The 17880-nt window shown below is 38.3% G+C and overlaps 1 protein-coding gene across 6 annotated transcripts in view; it reads right to left on the bottom strand.

Moving 5' to 3' along the window:
• csmd3b (CUB and Sushi multiple domains 3b) overlaps positions 1 to 17880 on the bottom strand; it is a 636199-nt gene that overhangs the window by 617522 nt on the left and 797 nt on the right. The gene's annotated exons all lie outside the window — the stretch shown is intronic.

Below are 17880 nucleotides of genomic sequence, written 5' to 3'. Positions count from 1 at the left end.
GGGAGCGGAGTCAAGGTGGAAGAGCAGAGGCAAATATACAAGGGAACGACAGAGAGCAGGAGGCAACCGCTCTGAAGGCATTGTGTGCCATCTCCAGCTGGAACACTTGACATTTAACTCTGGAAATCCCAAAGGAAAGGCTCCATATATCTTCAGATTTGTGCAAGGGGGCTTGAATGAAAACATCAGCATGATTCAACATTAAGTGTGCAGCCTCTGCAGGGTTGACATTTGCATTTAAAGACATAAGTAATCCCTGATACTCTCCGAGATACTCCTCATCCCTACACACAAGGATATATGGAGATATGAAAGGTGCCACGCTTGATAATGAAGGAATAAAGCTGTATCCTACCACATGATTTTAAATCTGTAGGGGTTTCTTCACACCCAAGAGTCCCAAGCTGCCATTGTTTAATTAAGAGAGTAGGTTAATTTGGATGGAAAACAATTAATATAGCCATCCAAACTTTGTATCATTTAACCATAAGCAATATAAAAATAAATAACTTTATTTAAAGGGATAGTTCACTTTGAAATCAATTTTCTAGTATTTTTAGCTTACCTCAAGGGCATCCAAGATGTAGGTGTCTTTGTTTCCACAGTATTTTCAATTTTGATATTTTTTGGTCAAACCGTTCTTGTCTGTCAGTCATATAATGATATAAATACTGTTCGTACATTTACGGGTCATTAAATCATGTTTAATTTGGACTTCTCTGTGTATGCTCTTTGAGGTGGTGACCATAGACCCGCATTATATGACTGACAGACAAGAACGGTTTGACCTAAATGAAGAGTTCAGATGCAAAAGCCTCTAAATGCCATTTGAAATTTTCTACTTTAATGATGATTTTTTATCAAACTTGTATATTTAAGTTCAGTAATTTACAAGCTTGATAAAAATCATCATTAAAGAAGAAAATTTCAAATGGCATTTAGAGGCTTTTGCATCTGAACTCTTCAAATATCAAACAACTGCTGAAACAAAGACACGTACATCTTGGATGCCCTTGAAGTAAGCTAAAACATACCAAAAATTAATTTCAAAGTGAACTATCCCTTTAACATAAACTCACAAAAATGGAGGCCTGTATCTTTGAATTAACATTGACTAATAAGCTGCAGTCACAAAAGAATCAAATAAATGACTCACTGATAAAGACACTCACTGTATGAATCAGTGATTTAATGAATCAGAATATGAATCAACTCAATCATAATAAAAGTCGCTTCTGGCCCTGTCCCAAATGGCACCCTAACACACTCACTGTGTGTCTGGGTCCGCACTTTCGTGACGTTGCTTATACTTATGGGTAGAAGTCTTCTGCGGAGCTCGCTTCAGGTCAAAGTGTGCATCAAAGATGCATATCAACCTGAATGGGGTGCACACAAGCACCTTTCTGAAACCTAAATAAACAAATGTGGACTTCACTGGACTTCATTGTAAGTCCACAAGACCATAAGAACATATCAAATGTGGCATTTGCGGCAAGGCATCTGACTTTCCTGACTGAATCAATGCTTTCAAACAATTCGGTTGAATGAATCACTCAATGATCACTTGATGCCTAAAGCACTTGATCCCGAAAGCATAGACCTTATTCAGAGCAGCGCCATGACAGGTATGAAAGTGAGGCTGTGAGGGATAGACTTACCATGTTTCCAATGGCATCCGCTGTAAAAAGCTGAATAAAGCGGCTAGATTAATTACAATTTTCCACATCTTACATTGTCGGGAGTTTTTTGTCAACTGACATTTCTTGGAAAGATATTTTTCCAGTGTTTCATGAGCAGAACAATCCGGAAACACATTAAATAACAGTACAGCCCATTGAAGAGATGCAAGTTTATCCCTCACAGCCTCGCTTTCATTCTCATTAAAAATCAAAGATGGCGCTGTCGTGAATAAGGCGTATTACTGGCAACATCTTATTTCATTCAAAACAAATATGACTGTGCAAACAGAATAAACCATATCGTGATGGTTTAAAATGTGGTTTGCTTTTTATTGTATATTTTTGTGTTTGACTTGCTTTGAACAGGCCTTAAAGCTAGTCGCTAAATCAAATGTATAATTCAGAGATATTTTATATCTGACATTACAATCTAGTTAATGTTTATATAGATCCAATTAAGTGGTATCAATTGCTACTTTGGGTGCAGATTATAATTATGCCACAAGAAGTAACAATGAGCAGCTGCACACACAGCCCTACATTCTTAATAGATAATAACAGTCTGTGGTGGTGTGAAACAACTAAACTCGCAGACTTGGGAAAAGTCACAAATGAATGTAAATAACAGGTCAAATGACACCTTTCACTTCACACGTGGGATTTCCAGAAGTGCCTAATCTTCTTGGGTGTGAGAAACAATGTAAAGCGCAGGAGAGTCTTGACTTGAAGAGGACCTGATCCGAGGAAACTTATGTGCTTCCTCTCATCATCAGAAATCAAATGATTACAGAAATGTATGCATAGATATACGGCGACTCTATTGGTGGGTTTTATTATGAGCACTGGTTCCTGTCAAAACTGCACTGAAAGCCAATTAGCCAAGGAGCCTCTTAGAAAATGTAAGCATTTTCATTCCCAAGTATTGGTCGTATCAGCAAAGTAATTTCAGAAATGCCAAATGTCAGGACAGGTCAGCTGGGGGGAGAGGAGATGGTTTGAGTACTGCTCAACTGGAATAGAAAAACTCTATTATTAAAAAAAAAATCCTTACAGTGCAGCGCTTTATGCATCCACCAGCATTAATTACACCTGCCTTGAACTTCTGAAAAATGTCAAACGTTCTCAAGGTAATTAGAGGGATTTGTGTCTTCCCGCTAACTAGCAGCGAAACCCTATGCCTTCAGACATGCACACAAGCTTGTGTTGGTGTGTGATTCCTCTAATGTTGTTATGAGATGCAGATATTGAGCTCGGAGACTTTAGGTGTTATCAAACACAGCATTGCTCATGTCTGCTTGTTGGAATTACACTGACTGACAGGGACGTAACGCGGGTGCACACTGTGCCATTTGTTCTGACTTGACTATTGTTGCTTGTCAGATCGTACGATACGATCCCAGAGTGATCGTGGTGGAAAGCAAAGACTGTGTGATATCAATGGTTTTGTGTGTCAGATTGCATGATATATATATAGGCTACATTATTGATTCTCATGAAATGGTAGCCTACCACACAAACCCAACCAAGCCACTGCTAATATTAGCTATGTTATGATTAGAATAATGACATCTAATTAGGGGCCATTCACACAGAGGCCATTTCTTTTGTTTGTTGAAAAACATGAGATGCAAGACTGGAATTATAGGGATGTATTTTTAAAAAGTTCAACTTGCTTTAATACGAGTGCAGTGTATTTATGACGGCATGTCGTGATGCACGCAAGCGCAAAGGTCAAACTGTCTGTCTAGCAGGTTTACATTGGAAAACTATGGAAAAGTAGCATCTAGAGAGTGAGCCATGTCATGCAAAAGACAAAAGAAGAGAGTGCAATTGACTTCTTGTACAGCTGCTCTACTTCCTGAACTTAAGCCAGCTCCTTGTTTCCTTTATGCCATTATTGGCCAAACTTGATTAATTCAGGTGTGTCTTATTATTGTTACCATGACTACTGAGGTCAGGCACACCTGAATTAATCAATTTGTCCAATAATAGCAGAAAGGAAACAAGGAGCTGGCTTAAGTTAGAAGAAAAAAGAAAATGCATTAAAGAAAAAGAAAATGAAAATGCATTCTGTGAGAACGGACACTAATGTTTTAAAGTCCTCATGGCATGAAATTAAAATGTACGTTTTTTTTTTTTTTTACTTTTTGTCTTTATTATCAATATGTTAGTCTCACTGTTTATCTATAAGCTAGTGTGCTCCAAAATAATGACAAAATCAACATTTAGAAGATCGAATCGTTAAAAAAACATACAGTCTCTCACTTCCGCCAATATGGATCATTATAAAATGGTTAGTTCCAATCCTTGATTCTGATTGGTCAATAGCTGTGCTTTATTCATGATGAATGACCGCTTCACCCAACGGTTCTATGTATCACTGCGCAACACTGCGGTTCCTATAGACCCTTTTACAGTTGGTAAACATGGTGACGTTTTTTTTGTGGGCGGAGCTTAGGTGGAGGCAGAAAGGTCCCTCTGGCCGCTTCACTAACGCTAGTTAGCAAGTTTTGTTAGCTTGTTTTTTAACAATGACTGGAGAAAATCAGATTTTGTCTTAATGTGTAAGGTCACTCACTCTCCAGGGCCGCGATTGTTATTTCCAAAAGTTATTTTTAACGGACAGAACCAGATTGGCCGACCCGTAGCTGCCTACACGCTCACTAAATGCATGGATGATCTGACAGGATTAACGTACGTTACCTCGGGTGAGTGGCCTGACTTCTACACCTACCTTATTGAGAAACCGATCATAAAGAGAAACTGAGGGCATACAAATCTTTAGATGCCTATAACTATGTGCTGAATGGTCCTGTACAAGACGTGTGTGTATGATCCGCAGTTCTGCCGAGCCAGGGCAGAGAAGACGACAATGTAAAGAGTGTCATTACGGTGTGATTTTAATGATGTGAATATTTTCAAGAAATAAAAAATCCAGATACAGCATATTCATTTTTCATCGATACTTGCACCAAACAACACAATGAAATGACATTTAAAAATAATAAAAGTAATTTATGTAGCCGAATCTGTGCTGGTTTGCATTGGCCGCCTCCAGTTTTCACTTTGTTTTGCCTCCAGCTAGCACCGTGACGTAACTGTGACGTCGGCGCAAAAGGGGTCTATAGTATGTTGTGTTTATTTGAACTTTATTCATATTACATATTAGAACGTTGTTGCTGTTCACGGTCAGGGACTATTTTTTCTCTAGCGGAAGGAAGGCTTTTAGTGATTTTTTAAAAATATTTTATTTGTGTGGTAACCATTTTATGAAAGCAATAAGGTACTCGAGGCAAGTGCTGTATCGTGAATAAATAGCGGCTGAAGGTGTTAATCTGCTTCGCGTCGAGCCTAACAACACTCTTTAGTTGCTACTTATTCATAATACAGCACAGCCTCTCGTACCTTATTGCTTACATGGCACATAGTGCACTATATAGGGGATAGGGAACGATTCAGACAGTGTAAATATGCTTTCCATTGGGGCGAATGAAGTCTGGTTTCACGTTAATGTCACGCGAATCCCCTTAGATCCAGTCCAGAGACGCGACAGCACAGCGGATCATATGCGGATCATAGTCAGTGGTGCAGACCACAAAACTTATAGTATTATAAAGTTAACTCTATCCTTTCCTAAGCTCACCAGAAGCTCACTCCTGTGTTTTCCGGGAGAAGTGGGTGAATTTACGCATAAATCCAAAAGAAAAATTCCTTTACTGAAACAACATGCTGGTGCACAGCCCATTAACTGACCGATCAACAAACGAAATCATTATAGCAGTTTTTAAAATACAAAATAAATGTATTTACACTCATTACAAAATGTGAATATCAGAAATTTCACAATCTATTAATAATTTGAATAATAATTTGAATACAGCGCATATGAAGTGTCACGTGCATCGCAATAGAATAGGAATGCGATGCGTTCTAAAAATGTTTGCATTAAAATATATTGACTCTAAATAAATTATATTCTTGCAACAAGTCTATATCAGCCATGTATTTATTTATTTATTTGATATAGTAGTCTAGATGCTTTACGAGTGACAGGTTTTTTCCGTAAGGCTCTAAAAAGCATGAAATGGACTTTTTTCCTGTCCGCTGCCTTTGACGTGACATGTTCATGCACTGTAGAGATGGGGCTTGGGACTGGACTTAAATTCAATAAAGCACAAAGTTTTTGTTTACCCAATACTAAAGTTGACAAAGTGTTGGAATATATAAATGTAATGAAAGTGTAACGTTTCTGTCACCTACCAAGACATCTGGCTCTGTGGCTCTGCGGACAGAACGTGGTGCTGACTTCATAATTACAACAAAACCGGCTCCACAATCCTCTCCCCTTTACTAGTTATTGATCGACCTCATAGTTGAGACGCATGTGTTCTGGTCTGTTCTCAAACACAGAGTAATTAAAGCACTAAAAGTCAATTAAACCTTTTAACAAGACCAAATAATATCACTAATTATGAAACCTCACTTAAATAATGCCACAGTAGCTTTGTGCATACTAGCTTAGCCAGGACAATAATAATAAATCATAGTGCAATTAAACACAGTCATTATAACTCTCGCCCTTAGCCAGTCCAACTCGGCCTATTGAAGCACATAAATTCTGTTGAAACAAGAGCTTGTTTTTTCCTCTGTGGAGTGAAAGTGCTCCCAAAACTTCTCCAGCATTAGATTGGCAGCCTTTGCAGGTACTGAGGGAAACAGCTAACAGCTGGAACAAAGTCATTCTCGTTTCACACCGTTCAAGGCAACAAGCCAAGCTCTTCACAACAATGCAGATTATAACAAGTCCCCATTCGTTCAAAGTAATCTTTTAAAAGGCCACTTTGTTTTAAAACTAACCTCCTGTCATGAACCGTTGTGACATCATGTGACAGACCATGTGACATAACTCCTGACCAAATATGCTTAGTGATGATGAATCTTAATTATGCTAAGCATGATTAATATCAACATTCACAGCAAGCACAATCAACCATGTAAAGTGAAGGGCCGTAACTCAGAATTTGGTTTTAAATCTTGCTGGACTAGAACAATTTGTCTCAAGGTGACTTTGACCCAGGTAAAACAGATGAAGTTGCTTTTTGCATATCTCAAACTGCATGGACAGGCTCCTAAAATAGCACGTACCAATTTAAAATGTTTGCCATTTTAATTAGATTGTGCACTGAGATTACGTTATCTGATGAACTTATGGGGGCGTTGTGATTCAGCGACATTTGAGCCGGAACAGAGTAGAAAAGCATTATATAATAAACTCTGCACAAGTTTAAATAGGTTATTGTGGTGGTACAACTCAGCTGAAGTGGCACCTTAAACTTAAAATAACAATGTTATAAAGAAACCCGTTCAGCAGGAAAGCTTGAAGCTATTTATGCTTCATTAAATAAGACAGTATGAGATATATTTTTAAGAATTACAGTTCGCTTGGGGCATCTATTATTTTAAATGTGGCAAAACATCAACATTCTGTTGACTCTGCATTCTCAAAAATGCTGGGTTGTTTCAAGCCAAATTTGGGTCAAATGTGGACAGACCAAAATGTTGGGTTAAAAATATAATTAAAAAAAGTACAGTTACAACCCAAATTTGGGTTGGCACAACATTTGGGTCAAATATGGACAAACCCAAATTTTGGGTTAAAAATTTAATTAAAAAAATGTGCAGTTGAAAGTGAAAGTTGAAGTTGGGTTAAAATTTTAAATTACATTTTTAACCCAACATTTGGGTTTGTCCATATTTTACCCAAATTTGGGTTGACACAATATTTGGGTCAAATGTGGGCAAACCCAAATGTTGGGTTGAAAATGTAATTTAAAAAAATGTACATTTGAAAGTGAAATTTGAAGTTGGGTTAACATTTTAAATTACATTTTTAACCCAACATTTGGGTTTGTCCATATTTGACCCAAATTTGGGTTGACAAAATGTTATGTCAACCCAAATTTGGGTCAAATGTGGACAAACCCAAATGTTGGGTTAAAAATATAATTAAAAAAATGTACATTTGAAAGTGAAAGTTGAAGTTCGGTTAAAATTTTAAATTGCATTTTTAACCCAACATTTGGGTTTGTCCATATTTGACCCAAATTTGTTTTGACACAACATTTGGGTCAAATGTGGACAAACCCAAATGTCGGGTTAAAAATGTAAATAAAAATGTACAGTTGAAATTGGAAGTTGAAATTTTAAATTACATTTGAATTTTATTCAACATTTGGGTTTGTCCATATTTCACCCAAAAGCATTTTTTGGAGTGTGTCATAGACACAAGCACTGTGATAGTATTATCAGTGCAGGGAGTTTTGGCAGAAAATGTGTTTATTAATTTATGGAATCATCTATAATGACACCATGGTGAGCAGCTGCATCCTCCACTGTAGCCAGAAGCCCAGGAACGAAAGGTCAAGGGGTCACCTCATCCAGATCTTCGTCCAGATGTGTCCTCTAGCCGACGACAGGTATCCGTGTCATTCTTCTTCAATTGACGGCCGCTACAAAAATATCGCTCCAGAGGTATTTGTGGCGAACTCAAAGAGATATAATTTATATCTGCTGTCTATGAAAGGGAAACAACATATGTGCGGGGAACTGGAGGGAGAAAAGAGTAAATGAGCTTTGAGGAAATTGGCAGAGAAGCTCGGCATGAGGCAGACTCGATTCCAGGGGACCCAGATCGTACTGACAACCATTTTCCCCTCAAACAAGAGGCTCCCCATGAGCAGCGGTCACAAACAAGCCTCGCTTGTGAAACAATGAGGCCGCAAATATATCACTGACTGTACTAAACGCATCTCGGCTGAGAACAATGAGGCGGAAATGAATCGAACGAGAAAGCCACGCCGCATGCGACCTGCTTGCAAATTCACAAGGCAAAAGGTCAATCATATAACGCCACACATTCCCGCCTCCCCTGAATCATTGCCATTGGCTTTCGTCGAAGGACTCCTCTCTGTCAAGCCAATGCACTTCAGAATAGACTTTGATGTGATTTCTTCATTCACAGAAGTTGACCCATAAAGGTCTGGCTCTGTACTGTGCAATGGAGGGCAGAGGTCTAGGTCCAACATCTCTAGGAAATTTGCCAGTCTTCTGATAAAAATAGCACTGTACAGAAACATAAACATTGATTTAATTACGGTTTTCACACCATTGCTTTTGATTATAGCCAGTGGTTGACGTATAGTTAAAGGACAACTACAGTACCCTGATTTTACTCAAGTAAAAGTATTGCTTTTAAATGTCTACTTGAGTAATTGTTGAAAAAGTATTTACATTTGCTTGTGAAATCTATGCATCTATGTATGTATGTATGTATGCATGTATGCATGTATGCATGTTTGTATGTATCTATCTATCTATCTATCTATCTATCTATCTATCTATCTATCTATCTATCTATCTATCTATCTATCTATCTATCTATCTATCTATCTATCTATCTATCTATATATCCATCCATCCATCTAATAATTTTGTTTGGCCTAATACACTTTTTTAAAGTACTTTAACTTTCAAACAAGGCTCTGTCAAGCTAGCATGAAACTCTTTACAAACGCTCCTGACTTTTACTTATTCAACTTCATTTTGCATATCTGCATCCTGTTTGAGCATAAACTTAATTCAAACTGAGGTCAAATTGAATTCAAATTCAGGAATTTACAGTAATTGAAATATAAAAATCATGCACAATTCAATTCTGAATGGGGCACAACCCTAATAAACCTATTATGATTTTGCATGTAGTAAAGTAAAAGTTTCCCAAAATGGAAATACTTTGATAGTATAAACAGAGTAAAACACTGTCCACAGTGCACACAGCGCTCCATGAACCTCCGCTCTGAATAGCAAGCAGCTTCTGAATACTGCAGGAGTACAGATGTATTCCAGCATGATGAAAACAAACACAGCTTTTCTCTTTTTTTGACACTGTGGCTGCACTAGCAGTTTGTAAAATGTGTTTGTGAATTTGTATAGGTGTGTGGAGTGAGCAACTCTGTCACAACAGGTAGTGTTGAGAATAAAACAGACAGCTCCACACCTCCGCACCTGAGCCCTCCTGACAGACACAGGGTCCAATCAGAACATTTTTCCAGCACAGCTGTCTCCCTGGAAGTCTTTCACTCTTCTAAGGTCACCGTGGCTGTATATGCGGCAACACTGCCTCATTTTTTTTTTCTTTTTTTTTATTCTCTTTTTTTTCTACAGTGTATCAACACAAAGAAATTGATTCAGTCCTTACTGAGAGAAAGCGAGACTGCATTCATACACCTTCAAAATCAGCTCTTCTGGGTCAAAATAAAACCATTGTATGAATCACTGTGCACTTGAGAAGTACTTCATGCACTGAAAGCCCTTTACATGTAGTGAGGTCATGACTCCGCTATCACTCATGTAGCCTACCATTGTGCGTCAGTACTCTGAACATCATCTAATTTGTGGACAGGGCCTTTTGTTATTCTCTTCCTTGACACTTTATTACAAGCTATGGCTGAAAAGGTGGTAATCGGGACCATAGATCATACTAATGAAATTGTTAGTGCCCCCTGCTGGCCCCTAATAACCTACACTCAAGATATAAGAGACCACCGTGGAAGCTGCCTGGCATTAAAAAGCTGTTGGTTTGTAGATAGAGTAATATATTATAGTATGCATTGAATGTGCACTCATTTTGGTAATGGCACACAAAGGGCATCAATACCCAGCTGACAGGGAACGCTAACGTTCTGGCTAACATTATTTCAGTAACGTTGATAGAACGGATTTTTTTATTTTATTTTGGATGTCAAACAGTTTTTAAAATATTTTCAAAATTTTTAGAGAACCTTCAAAAGTAGCATTCCTATATTGTTTGCAAAATGCAATGTTTGCATAATCAAGAAAAAAAAAAGCTTAAACGTTTTTTTTTAAGCTAAAAAAAAAAGAAAAAACGTTTAAAAAGCTGGACGTTTCAGAACTAATTCACAAAACACATTTTTTGGGTAGCTGGGTAACGACGGGGTTGGCGGTTCGCAACATTAACGTCGTCTGACAATCCCATGCATAATTCACTAAAACTGTAATGGGAATTGACTGGCTTGAGTCTGAATTTCTTTAATGGTGTACCCCAAAATTATGTTTTTTTCTGCAATTGGGGATTAAGTTATTTCTCTAGACACACAATAATTAAAATGCAAAATAAGGCTGGGTATGCTTGTAAACACTCTGCACGCCACCAAGCATCAAATGCAAGAGAAAAAAACTAGCAAGGCAATAAAACAGCAGGTAATTTTACAAGAAAATGCTACATTCCATATTTATTATACCTGACATCAAGTCACCAAAATGAAAAACCAGGGGCCAGTTGCATAAACTTAGCCATTATGTTAAAGGGTTAGTTCGCCCATTTAAGACATGAAGTTGTATGCAATCCTTACCAGCACTATAATGTATACACACGGACCCACTCTGTTGTGACCCCCCTGGTCAGAGTTCTGACCGCTGGAAGTTTTTAAATAAAGTACTCCCGGCTATTTTCCGGGGCCACAAAACTGTGCGTTTTTACGTGAAAAAAATGATTTGCGTTTCAAAGCTTGATTAATTTACCACACAAAAAACACGCCGTTCAAAATTCATACCTCAGTTTTAATGCGGCACTATTTTCTATCCATTTCTATCAATCCGCGCTGCTGTCATTGTCAACTGTGTGCACGTTACGATCAGCTGTTCCATAATTTGACAATCGATTGACTACTATGTAAAAAGTATTACATTAACAATAGTGCGAACTTGTAAATTCCCAGGCTGTGACCACAAGGATGTTCCGGGATCAAAGTTCAGATTCCATCGTTTTCATGTTTCCTATGAGACAGCTTTGGCTGGTTGCCATGGGAGCTAAAATATCCCGAATAAAGGATTTTCGTGTGTGTGCTCACTTCAGAAAAGACGATTACATCCCCAACCAAGGAGGAAAAGGGAAAAAAAAAATATTTTAAAGAGTTTTGCTGTTTGCTACCAGTACCTACCACGGGTAAGCTAACTTTATGATCCCATGTCTAAACTATACGGTAAACAAGCTGATGAGACATTTTGTGTCAAGACAGTAATACAATTATTAATTTATTAATAATTGTATTACTGTCCACTCAGTATAATAATAATAAAGCAGTCAGATAGACTAGGCTTATTAGCCTATATAGCCAACTGGTCAAGACAACGTTAAATTCTTAAATAAAAAACTACAAAGCAACGTGAGCGATCACACTTACTCAGCCAACATCTGACCGTCAGTCCAGCTGGTTTGGGTCGCTTTTTCCAATTGAGTTTAGGTACGTAGAAGAACGTCTCCAGGTTTAGCATTGCAGGGAAAATGTCATTGGATGCAGCTAATGCAGACAGCTGGCCTCCTCGTCAATCGATAGGTTAGTTCGGCATCAGTATACTCCGGTTCATGTATCACTTCAGGTATCCCTTTGTCGTTGTGCTAAAAATACTTTCATCATCTGATCCGTCTGACATTGTGCTAAAATTCGTTTCATCATCATAAGTTTCGCAGTCAGACATGTTAGCTGTGTCCCAATGTGAAGGCTGCGCACTTCGAAGGCTGTAGACTTCGAAGGATGCAGCCTATTTGGCCTTCGAAGGACGCTTCATGTAGCCTTCGTGGGATTTCCTAATTGCGCAACCAGGTGTTCCCTATTACTGCTCCTGGCGCCAAGCAACGGAGCGAGAGTACAGCTGCCACCCTGATCATTCATTTAATGAAACTGAGTAAACAGCTATGGAGAAAGGCTATTGTCATTTTGTTGTTTTATATTTTCCTGTCTTTAAATGAGGGGCAATATATATAAAATCACATAATTTCAATTCACATAACCACTAAGAAAATATTTCGAGTCATGTATTTTCGGCTCAAGAGTTGGCCAGAGCTGGTTTAATGCTAGAGGCTGCGTCCCGAATAGCCAGATTACACTGTAAACTGTTCAAATATTGGGTGTTAACCTACGTAAATATTGTAATGAAATAAAAAATAATAATGATAAAACATAGGCACATATATAGCCTATATTCAAATGTTAATCGTACCTTGATGCGATTTTGTATGGTTTTCTTTTTTATATATATATATATATATATATATATATATATACAGGCTGTCAATCCTATTTGAATATTTTAAACCAGTTGGATATAAAAAGTCCAGTGCAAACGTCGTTACTCCCGCTCGTCGTCGTCAGCTGTCAGTCACAGTTGCTAGGCGACAAGAACAATCCTCCGCAGGCTAGACCGGTCCGAGCGCTTCAGGTGCGCACTTTGATATGGGACAAAGTTGAAGTTAGTAACAATTTGTTAATATTGTGACAATGGACCAACAATTTGTTACTTTAATTTTTAAAATAACCAGTGGGAGTCTGGGAAAACACTACACATTTTACATTAAACGACACAAAACAAAAGTATATTATAGTTTAAATGTATCAACCTTGCAAACACTCAGAGACCCTTACAAAAATAAACAAATATCCAGAGCGATCTTTTGTGTACACATTTAAAGTTGCATAAAATAATGAAATAATGAATAATAAAGAAATACAATGTACAAGAAATACAATACAAGGCTATAAAAGCCGTTTTCGCATTTCCACTTGACAAAACCATGCAATGCTGACGAATAAGGTAAGATAAATAAGAAAGAAAAAAAAACGAAAAAAAAACAACTTTTGGCTGTTAACACTGGTTTCTCTGGCTATTTGAGTAAATAAACACATAATACTTTTACATTTAAATGTGAATTTGCCGTCCACCACTGAACTCTCGGCCACCCTTTTTTTAAATAAAAATGCTGTCGTCACCCGCGCAATGATTTATGGGGTAGGATCGGGTAGGATAGTCCGCGAAGTGTCCATTTATGTATCGTTCCTTTCACAGGGAAACGAAGGGTGCATTTGGCGTCGCTTTTAAAACAGGTAAGCCTTCGTCGCGCTGCAATGACGCAACCGGCCTTCGAATACGGCCTTCGGAGGATGCATAACTGAATTGGGACAGCCTTCATCCCACCGCGATGACGCAATCGGCCTTTAAATGCGGCCTTCGCGGATGCAGCCTTTGAATTGGGACGTCCTTCGTCGCGCGGCTGTGACGCAATCGGCCTTCAAATACGGCCAAGCGTCCTTCAAATACGGACTTCGGAGGATGCAGCCTTCACATTGGGACACAGCTGTTGTCAGCGAGTCGCGCGATATCAACAGCTGATCGTAACGTGCGCACTGATGACGTTGCGGCAGCGCGGATTGATAGAAATGAATAGAAAATAGTGCCGCATTAAAACTGAGGTATGAATTTTGCCCGGCGTGTTTTTTGTGTGGTAAATTAATCAAGCTTTGAAACGCAAATCATTTTTTCACGTAAAAACGCACAGTTTTGTGGCCCCGGAAAATAACCGGGAGTACTTCATTAAAAAACTTCCAGCGGTCAGAACTCTGACCAGGGGGTCACAACAGAGTGGGTCAGTGTGTATACACTGTATAGTGCTGGTAAGGATTGCATACAACTCCATGTCTTAAATGGGCGAACTAACCCTTTAAGACAGTGTCTTAAGAACTAGTATGATCAGCAGTTAGTTAGGGATAATCAAATCAGACCAATGTACATTTTTATGTAACTAACTTTAAAAAGTTATGAACAGTCTTGAAGAAAAACATTGGCAGACTAACTTGTAGCTTGTAGTTGGTCTTTGTAGCTGTTACGGTTGATCCCAACACTTTTTTAAATACACTGTTTTAATATTTAGACCACTTCTATTATTGAACGCTACCAGGATATGAAAAAGAGTTTCAACCAGGACTGTGTACCCTACTGGTTCAGTTAATGATTCAATGATTCACTTGTTTCATTCAGGAATGAATTCCAGAATCGTTTGACTGAACGATTCAATGAGTCATTCATAATACATTATATTATTATTCTACTAATTCAAAAAGAATGCAAATGACTAAATTTTACCTTTGCAAAACGAATGCAAGGGTAATGCACAGTTTCATATCTTTAATACAAAACTTAATTTTAATACGAAATGAATATTTTAAGTAACACTTAGCATTTTTCAACCTTCATTATATTTCCAACACCCTTGTGATGGTACATCGACTTACAATAGGTTAAATGAAACGTCTGCCATAGCCTGATAAACAGCGAGTGTGTGTGTGCGACATAGGATGCGGAAGGCTAAATTATTTACGACAGCGGTAACGGACAATTCCGCTTCCAGGCTGTAGGGGGACCGCAGAGGAAAAGTTCCTTGGTGTTGCTTTAAAATCTGTAAATTAATTCAGCATTACCAGATTTCATGATTATTTAATTAAAGCAATAAATATTTATGGTCTGTATGTACTCACCATGTTACAGGGAAGGCTTGTTAAACATTTTTAAACGTGTTTGTTGATGTTTTTTTTTTTAAATAACCACAAAACCCAACATCACAGGGTTTTATGAGACCTTTCTCTTCAAACATCATCCCTTCTGAAAACCCATCCATCTGTCAATGTCTTTGTTTTTTTTTTTGTACTGCAAGCTGTTTAACACTTCAAATCTAGTCAAATCAAGAGCGAAGTAGGTGTGTGTGACTAATGCAACACTGATAACCAGGAGCTATTAAGGAGAAGAACAGAAGATTCGTTCAGGTAAAACTACGGGTGATCCACTGAGCAACCCTTTGTTACTGTGAGAGAATCACTCGAACTCTCAATCGATTCTGCTCAGTGCGGGAGAAAAGGTGATGCATATCCAGGCAGCAACAGTACGCTCGGTAGCAGAAGCACGGATTAACATATTCAGATGAGGTGTTCATGACCCTTTATGTTCATTTCACATGTCCACTGGCAAACAGAAACCATCTAATTGGATCCATTTTATCAAGGTTGCTCAATTTCCCACGAGACTGAATTCTAACCTGAGGGCAGTGAGCCATTTGTCGATTGACGGGAGACGCAACAGAAATGTCACACAACAAGCCTCAAACATGCACGCCGCGGCTGCTAGAAATCATCCTGTAAGTGGTGCACACACTCACACAAACAACCTTAAACCGTGCTTTTTGTAGAAGAGGAGTCCCTAAAATGCATGAGACTGCAGACATCTGGGGACTTTAATGACCCTGCTCTGCACCTGGCTCTTCAACAGCCATGCTTTGCTCATGGAGATTAAAAGCCTCATTCAGGCGAGCCAGAGAAGAGGCAGTGTTACACAGCGGCGAACTGTAACATGCTGGATTTTACACTTGTAAGATAGGAAACTGCTCCCAAGTATGATGCCTCTTCCAGCTATTAATCTGTCCCCTCAGGACTTGTCCGTATGTTAACCACTGAGCCGACGTTTGGCTTCTAGCTGGTGATCTGTGGTCAGTTTATGGCAACTAATTTGAAATAAGTGAGATAGAAAAGGCTGTTGAAACTAGGCAGGCATCACAGCAGCCTTAGACTCGTATATTAGTTTTCCCAATAAACGATGATTTATTAAGCAATTTTTTTAGAATAAACAAACTGAACAAGCACTGCTGTTTTGTGAGATTATGTTATGCAAATAAAAAAGACTCTGTTAATGAGAACATGCTTCCATTATTTGACAGCCAGTCCATGTTTTACTTCAATTTCGTCTTCATGTTGTTTAAGCTGCAAAATTTTACACTCTTAAAAATGCTGGGTTGTTTCAACCCAAATTTGGGTCAAATATGGACGAATCCAAATGTTGGGTTAAAAATGTAATTTTAAAAAAAGGGTTCAAATTTTAAATTACATTTTTAACCCAACATTTGGGTTTGTCCATATTTGTCCCAAATTTGGGTTGAAACAACCCAGCATTTTTTAGAGTGTAGGTTGTCGAAGGTTGGTAGATACTAAAAAGCCCAAAAAAAATAAATAAATAAATAAAAAATTCCTGTACAGAATTTATCTACTAGATATGGCGCATACATGATCTATATTCAACCAGAATGTTCCATATGTCATGTTGTGATAATTAATTAAAAAAAAAAAACATTTTTACAATGAAGAAATAAGTAGAGATTACATTTATATGAATCTACGACCTGGACTCATGTGGAGAAACTGGTGTTTAGGTCAGTGAGTTATTTATTCAGCATCGGTAGACATATATGTTCATAATTAAGTGTAGTCCTAAGGCCTGCTGATGTTAAACCAGGAAGCATATGCCTACTGTAAACCAGTCTAAAATGGTCTTCCGATTACTGTTGAAAGGGAGTTTAGGCACGCCAACCAGTTTGGACAGGGTAGGAGACCAGCAAGACCATCTTAAACCACAAGCAAACCATCTTATTAGACTGTAGATGTTTCAGTTATTTATTAACTGAGGTCTAATGTGTCTTCGTGCCATATGTTTGTTTATGTATTTATTTATTTATTTAAGTACATCAAACAACTGTACGTCATACTGACTCTCTCTCTCTCTCTCTCTCTCTCTCTCTCTCTCTCTCTCTCTCTCTCTCTCTCTCTCTCTCTCTCTCTCTCGCAGTAAGGCAGTGAGGTCTAGATCGCATTAATTATCCTCAGGATCTCGTCACACTGCCACCACGCGACGGGTTATCAGCAAACAAGACTGCATCTCGCACACTTTACCGGTAGCCCACTGCTGTTTGTCCGTATCTCTCCAACTAGGAAACACATCAAGCCCATTTCAGTACCATTTCACTCCACGTGACGTCATACTAGATGCGCTAAACCATTAGTTGTAGTAAGAATAAAAACTGTTGTTTATAAGGAATTCAAATTAATATTTTATTTATTACTTAAGGTGGCGGTCCTATTCCTACAAGCCGTTTAGCATCAGATGAATCAGCTCTGATGCAAATTAAAATGCTAGGCAGGTGGTAATGACCAAGACACATCAGGCAGAAGTGTTGCCCAGGCGTTAGCCTCCACCCTACTAAATTCAATCAAACTGATTTATTCGAAACCAGAAACCAAAGAGAAAAAAAATTTCTGCAGTTTTCTAAAACTTATTCTCTAAAAGTCCTATTTCATTTCCCACAGAGATAGATGAGAGCTCATCCCAAGCCTCCTCCATTTAAATCCATTGAAAGGGTGTTTCAAAGCTATATGCGACCATGTATCATGTAGTCTATATGTAGACGCCGTGCAACAGTTAAACCCCCCCAAATCAAGGCTGATCAATAGGCGTCCAGACGCGTCAATCT

This window comes from Pimephales promelas, chromosome 18 (genome assembly GCF_988280905.1).
Source record: "Pimephales promelas chromosome 18, fPimPro1.hap1.1, whole genome shotgun sequence".
NCBI lineage: Eukaryota > Metazoa > Chordata > Actinopteri > Cypriniformes > Leuciscidae > Pimephales > Pimephales promelas.
Note: the sequence above shows the minus strand (reverse complement) of the source record. Positions and strands in the feature narration are given on the sequence as shown.